Source organism: Aulonocara stuartgranti (assembly GCF_965226115.1).
Source record: "Aulonocara stuartgranti genome assembly, chromosome: 17".
In the NCBI taxonomy this organism is placed as follows: Eukaryota; Metazoa; Chordata; class Actinopteri; order Cichliformes; family Cichlidae; genus Aulonocara; species Aulonocara stuartgranti.
This window is the reverse complement of record NC_138953.1, coordinates 15,193,990-15,201,760: the sequence shown is the minus strand read 5'-3', so window position 1 is coordinate 15,201,760 and position 7,771 is coordinate 15,193,990. Positions and strand designations below refer to the sequence as shown.

General features: G+C 36.7%; 1 long non-coding RNA gene across 2 annotated transcripts; it reads right to left on the bottom strand.

Moving 5' to 3' along the window:
- Window positions 1-222: 222 nt before the first annotated feature.
- Window positions 223-5,343, bottom strand: LOC309691886. Of its 2 annotated transcripts, none has more exons than XR_014272137.1 (5): window positions 4,171-5,343; window positions 3,410-3,475; window positions 2,904-3,059; window positions 2,359-2,451; window positions 223-2,061 (listed from the first exon to the last, which is right to left on the bottom strand). It is a non-coding gene; the product is annotated as an uncharacterized lncRNA (long non-coding RNA). The 2 variants fall into 2 exon arrangements; XR_014272138.1 differs by lacking the exon at window positions 4,171-5,343 and adding an exon at window positions 4,015-4,152.
- Between the last annotated feature and the right edge of the window lie 2,428 nt (window positions 5,344-7,771).

Here is a 7,771-nt window from a genome sequence, read left to right as displayed (position 1 = left end):
ACTAAATCAAGTTATGTTGTATGAACATAGATGATATATTTTCAGGTTAGATAGTTTAGATTAGTTACTTCAACACATTTCTTATTTGTGGCAGTAAAATGTTAAATTTAAGTTAGATTAATTCAAATATTATATTTTCAGCCACCTTGTGCTTTATTAATTAGTTTTACATAAATCTATTTTGTCAACAGGTTCCACACAAATGAATTAAGTACATCCAACTTATTTTTTAAAATTTCTTTTATTGCCAACACATTCAGTGAGCATTAGTGTAAACCCAGTCCAAAATAAAACACAACAGCTCATTAGGGTTAGTAATTAACAGTATGTAGACAGATGCAACATCAAGACTTTAAATTAAATGTCTGTATCTACCAGAAATAGAAGGAAAAAAAAACGCATTGAAGATCACATAACACATTGATAAGATGACACTTGAGTTATGCACATGTGATGCTAGTAAGGTCTGTGAGTGTTTTTTTCTTTTAGTGTCTAAAATGGATAGCAAAGTTGCTATTTGCAATGATTGCTTAGGGTCAGTCCAGTAACACAATGCCAATGAAGTGCTTTCCTTTAACAATGCAAAGTGAAGTGTCCACCTCAACAGCCACAATTAAAAAAAAAAAAAAGTAACAACAACAACAACAACAACAACAACAACAACAACAACAACAACAATAATAATAATAATAATAATAATAAATAGTCCACTGATATTAGCAATCAAAGAAAATCACATCACCATCCCAAATAAAACTTTAACAAAACATGCCAACATTATGGTCTAACAATAAAACAGCTTGTCAGCGTTCAGTTTTTTTGCAACAGCACAGCAGTAACCATTTAACACTTGCCACTGTCAACATTTATTTTACCAGTGTTTGGGCAAAAAACTTCAGATGTAAACATTTTAACATGGAAACAATTGTTCGTCTTTAAAAGTCCACAAAATATACATTCACCCTGCATTCCCAACTTGGATGATCTGATATCCTCGTGTTGGTGTTGTTCCCAGACCATCATGAAAATGTTGTTCCAGGTTCAACATTGCAAGTGACCAATCACATTGTTGTGACGTTATTCTTTTGCGCGCCAAGCCATTCGTGCATTTATGAAATTCCAATGTTGCAAGGACAATATCAATTCTGCTTACTGTTTATTAAAGGGTTACGGTTAGGGTTAGGGTCAGTTGATCGGCGGACAGAGGCGGTTTCACGCAGCTTAAGTACAGTTTTTTGTTTTACGCCGGTTTTTCCCGAAGTCGCAAAAGTATGACGTCACAACATTCTGATTGGTCACTTGCAATGTTGATCCTGGAACAACATTTAGTATGATGATCTGGGAACAACACCAACACGAGGATATCAGATCAACCTCCTAACTTACCCTTATTTTTAGTATGTATTGCAATTACCTTTACAATGCACGCAATGTAACACAAACTGAATATGAACATATTTCCACCTCATAACAATATGCCTTGAACGCTAATATACACACCACCCTTCAACATTTCTGGTGCAGTATCATCTCTCAATTGAATCCTTTAAATCTCAATACTTTTGATTGTCTCTTACTAGCCCCCCCACAACAGTAAAATCTCTCAAATTGTAGTAGTTTACAAACTTTTCAAAATGTTCTAAATTTCTCTTAAATGTAATTTTCCCGTTATCTGTCATTTACAAATTACCATTTTATTCCCATTCAGCCTCCGAAAAACTTCTGTCCATCTGACAGAACATTCATCATCCAAATTAAAGGTTGGCTTATTCATTCAGTGTATTCTTGAGCAACTGTACCTTGGTCAAGAGTCTGCTGACATACAGATGAAGGAAGAGCTTCTGAAGTACTTCAAAGAAAGCTTTCAGTCTTGAGGTTAACTGAGATTCAGTGCATATATTCCACCCATTAAGAGTGCACATGCAGAGGCCAGGTCTTCCAGGTCATGCAAGACACACTAGATGGTTATACCCACATCGGCTGGAGGAGTGCTGGCATCAGCTCTTTCGATGGTAAAGATAGCAAGGGTAATTTGTTCCAGCTCCCTCTGAACAGCTGTAGCTTAGACACAAAAACATAGAAAAATGGCATCCAATTTTAAAAAAAGAAAGAAAAAGGGCCAAAGCTACCCTTTAATGACGTAAACACAATATTAGGAACATGCACCCCAGTGCGCCACTATTTCAGACTACAGATTCAACGATAAATATAAATAGTTTGGGTATACAAAAAGATTTCCCAAAACATTTAAACAGGTTCCATGCAAATTACAACAACAACAACATTACAACATGCAACAACATTAGTTATTCAAAATTTGGTTTAATACAGATAAAAAACTAAACTAAAATTACCAACCAATTATTCTTTGAAGAGGATGCTTGGGTCTTCATTCAGGTAAAAAGGTAGTGCCCTGAGGACACACTCCCTCCCCTTTTCAATAGTTTCCTTCTGTAGAGAGTGGCAGAGATACAGGAAGAGAAAACAGAAATACTTTAGGATGACAGAAACTCACATTATACGCAAAATGAATGACATAGCCACTGCACAGATAGACATGTACACAAGACCAACTAATCATCACATGGACATGAATAGTTAACCTGTTGGGCAGGGTTTCCACCACATTATATATGTCCATAATGGAGGTAAAGACAAACTAATACATCATCTTTTTTGCATTCAAAACATAACATAAAAACATTCACTTCTGGTTTAACCTAAATCAAGGGATCAGATTTTACATATGTTTAGGTAATTTAAATTTTCCAACGTTTTGAGTACCAAACTTTGTCTTGCTTAATATAAATGTAAGTGCACTGTGCAGCTACCATACACTAGCTGTTTAAATTTGAAAATGATCTTATTAGCCATAATATTTTGCTACCAACAGAATAACGCACCTGTGTGGCTGGGGCCAAAGTTTGTCTAATTTTCTTCCCTGCAACGCCTCCTTTTTTCTTGAAGACTTTTATGAGCTGGTCAGTGTATTGGTCAAGTTGTGTAAAAAGCCTTGGAACATGTGCAGCAGTAGTAATCCTCACATATTCTGCTTCCACCTGAAAATATGTCAACAAACACAACATACTGTACTGTAAATATACATACTATATGTACACATATACAAACTAAAACTAATGTAGAAAGACCTCATTAAAGCTATAATTTTAACACAAACATTTACACAAAATGCTAATGGAGCCATTACAGCTTTTATTGTTATTTATCAAGTTCCAAAAAATATTGATCACAGCTGATCTGAAAAGAATTTCATGCCTCAGGCCCTTGAACTGCAACCTTTACCATGGTTCAGATGTGGAGAAGAAATAACAGGGGCATGGGATGGGTCACAAAAGAAAACTTAACTTATAAAACAGTTTTGTTTTTAAAAGTATAACAGTTCACATACCACATACAAGCTCAGCAATACCACATACACCACATCAGTATAGGAGGGAGCAGGTAAAGGCAGGATCTGAGATTTATAAAGTAAAACAAGAAATTCATTACTTAAGCAAAGCAAATTATTGTTTGAATTACAACTAAATAAAATACTACTCAGAAGAAAAGCAAGAGATTGACACTGCCATGTGCTAACTTTCTATAGAAGCAATTATCACCAGGTCTGTCGACCTCCATTGTCTGTCCACTCATATGTCTTGAATAATTTTATTAAAAAAATTAAGTGTGTACTTTCACAAACTGTAATTTATAACTACATTGATATGTATAACTCCGCTAGGAAACATGCTGTATTTACAGACCATTTTTACATAATACAGATTACTGATAGAGCAGAACAATGGTGTCACAGTGGCTTTCGCCCTTGACTTTTTGGATTTTAAATGTCACTTTATGCTATCCTTGCTATCCTATTCGATATTTCCGACTCTCGGATTACAGAAAAGGAATCCCAAGAAAGCAAATGGAAAAATAACCCCTTGAAAGAATAACCCCATGAACCCCTGTAGCTAATCCCTTAATAAAACAAAAAACAATAAAAATGTTTCTTACACAGTCCACAAAATAAGCATGTCCAGGACCCAGTAAAACTAATGTAAAACAAGCGCACGCAAACGATAAAACATGTCTTGTAAGACAAACGCAAAATATAACCATGCTGGACATATAGATACTACACAACATAGTCAAAAAAAAAAGTGGTCTTACCTCTCAAAGAAACAGTAGCTTGGCGCCAAAACAGCCTTTTTCAGTTAAATTTGAAGTCTTGCGCATGAGCAGGCACAAGCCGTGAAACCTTCTTGTTCTGCGCGGTTTCATTACAACTGTTTTTGCATTACTGCCTCCTTGTGGATATACAAGGTATATCGATCCTAATTAACTTAAATGTTATGCGATCAAGTAACACATTAGTATTATGTACGTTGAATAATAGACACAATTACGTAGACTTGATTAGAAAAACATATGTTAACTTAACAAAAACATATATTTTAAGTAAAATGAAAATAAATAATTAATATACACTGAACAATCCACCTCATTCATTTTTTTGAGTGTTCCTTTAGAGGCAGTGCTATAGTAGAATGGTGTTTTATTAAACAAGAAAAGTAAGGAGGAGTTCAACTAGAAGGAGGTGAACCAGAGAGCTTTAAAGTGTTTATACTCTGTGTGTGTGTGTGTGTGTGTGTGTGTGTGTGTGTGTGTGTGTTCTGAAACAGCATGTAATTGAATTTCTCATGTACTCAGTGAGCAGGCACACAGCCCAAGATGCATGGGTCTTCAAATGCAGGGTGACAAATTCACAAATGAATGCAACCAAATATAGAAAAAGAGACCCCATGCAACAAACATGTATCTACCCCAAAAAGCATCTTTCGATTTTAAATGTTATCTATATAACAGGTGGAGAGCACTGTATGCTATTTTTTATGATTTTCCTGTGTAAAGAGAAAATGAGTAGACAGAGTGACAGAGAGGAAGGTCGAGGCTAAATGATGAAAAACAACAAAACTGGGTTAAAGACAGAAAGCACAGCAGAACTGAATAATGGAGCAGAGGAGGGAAGAATGAAAGAGACAGCTGCACAGAAAGATGGAGGTAATGAGTGAGGAAAAGTGAGAAATGGGGTCAGACTGCTCAAATGGTAAATGGCCTGTATTTGTATAGCGCTTTTCTAGTCCCTAAGGACCCCAAAGCGCTTTACACAACCTGTCATCCACCCATTCACACACACATTGGTGATGGCAAGCTACAATGTAGCCACAGCCACCCTGGGGCGCACTGACAGAGGCGAGGCTGCCGGACACTGGCACCACCGGGCCCTCTGACCACCACCAGTAGGCAACGGGTGAAGTGTCTTGCCCAAGGACACAACGACCGAGACTGTCCAAGCCGGGGCTCGAACCGGCAACCTTCCGATTACAAGGCGAACTCCCAACTCTTGAGCCACGATCGCCCCAGGGTTGTAATGGACGTGTGCAACAGTGCAAGTAAGGAGCAGAAAGCTAACAAAGACAAGGCAATCGCTCTGTCAGTCAGGGGCAGAATACCACTGAATATCTCTGGACTCACAGTAGAGATCTTGATTTTTGGGGGAAATTCTAACCTAGATCTCTTGCCAGGATGTGCACATATTAATGTTATTTAAATTTGTCAATTTAGTATTTTTTATTTTATTTTAGTATTTTTTTATATCTGTCTAATTATTCAATCAGATTAACTGACACTCAGGAGATCCATTTTGAGATAATGACCACTTTAACCAAATTTTGCAACAGATGGAAAAATGGGTGCACACAATAGCATTTTGAGTTTATTTCGTATGTCTGACTTCTTATGATGCATTAGAGTAATGGTAAGTTCTAGTGTTATTATTTGTTTGTCTTACTTGGGTTTTGTTTAAAGTTTCATCCATGCTCCCTTTTTATGTGTTATTTTCTGTTTCCTGTGTAAGTCGCTTGTCCTCTATGTCTGATTTTTAGTTATGTCTGTCCCTCGTTTCCATGTCCCTCTCCTTGTGTATCATTCTGTCTCCCCAGGGTCCTGGCTAGACCCTCCATGATAACACCAAGGCCTGGAATGGCGCAGATACGTCTGCAGCCTGTCCACAGCTCGGACACAAGCATTTCACTAAATGTTGTACTGTGTATGTGACAAATAAAATTTGAATTTGAGTTTGAATTTAGTCTTATGTGTTTCATGTCTGCGTTTTTTATGTCATATTGTAAAGCTGTTGTCACAGTCTTCGCGTCATTATGTTTCCTGTTTTATTTTGACAGTCTCGTGTTTCCATTTTCAGTGTGTTTAGTTTTGCTTCCCCTGTGGAATCATGTTCATTTGTTCAATAATAAAAAATAGGACAGTCAATGAGATTCACATCAAATTCAGTACATTCACGCTGATGCTTGTCAGTTGCAAAGATCATCATCCACGGGCACAACTGTATAAAAATGTGTATTTGCCAGATAAAAGAACTTGCCAGAAACTTTTGGACATCTCACCATAAATCAGTAAAATATACTGAGAATCTGCTCAGGCAGACGCATTTCTCTCTCCAACACAAGAAAGAATAAGTAGTAAAGATGAGGGTAAAATGGTGGAATAGAAGAGCAGTGATATGAAAGAGACACACATCACTTGGCTGCATGAGCTAAGCATTATTGTGTGTCTGTGTGTGTGTGTTTCAAAGCTGGCATAATGAGGCAGGGGCAGTTCAGGGGCAGTTCAGCTTTACCCTGGAGTACAACAGAACCAACGATGTTAAACCAAGTCTGTGGGGGAAAGGAGAAGAAAGAAAGTGGAATAACTAAAACTAGTGCCTAGACTGTAAATATGTCTCATCTGTGAGTTCTTTCATTAATAAAACATTAGACTGTCTCTACAGAATGTTACTCTCCACTCTCTATAGAAAGCCTTTCATTTAAGATTAAATTATTATTAATAATTTGTTATCTAATAATTTGTTCATACAGATTATTTGAAGTCTTCTAATTTTTATTTCAAAAAAGCTAAAAGTATTTATAACCAGATTTGTGTGTGAAACACTAATATAGATGGTTCATAAATAAATTTGTGCATATCTACTGTTTATTGCCTACATAGAATTTTTCTGGATATGGATCATCTAATTTGTTGAATCACACAAAGTAAAAAATATGAAGTTAGGATCTATCCTTGCTGTTACGACAACTCCTGCTGGTTGAAAAAAATAGAAAGAAAGAAAATATAACTGACAAAGGCGGGAAGTTAGGGTGATTAATGACAGAAATGGAAATGTGCTAACTAATGAAGGCAGTGTTTTGCAAAGGTGGAAGGAGTACTTTGAGGAGCTGATGAATAATGAAAATGAGAGAGAAAGGAAAACGGAAGAGCAGAGCATTAGTTTGGAGGAAGTGTTAAGTAATCCAGATTGCATAAATATGGTGTTATAGAGATGTGTAGGAGAAAGGAGAATGGACTTTTTGACCAGACTGTTTAACACAATTTTGGAGCGTGAGAGGGTCTCTGAGAAATGTATAGTAAGTAAGTAGTAAGTACAGACATCTTCACCAACATGGTCCAGAAACGTACACTGGATGAAACCATAGTGTTTCAGCTGAGAAAGAGTACTACAGATGCAATGACTGATTTGAGAGTCTTGGTGGAGAAATAGAAAAGGTCAGAAAGATTTGTATTTTTTGTGATGAATGTATGCTGCTGGTGCAGGGCATATATGAGGACAGTGAAGCAGTGCTGGGATAAGTAGTAGGAATGACAGATAGGTTAATGTGGTGGTAGAATGACATCAGGGATCATCTCTGAGTATGGC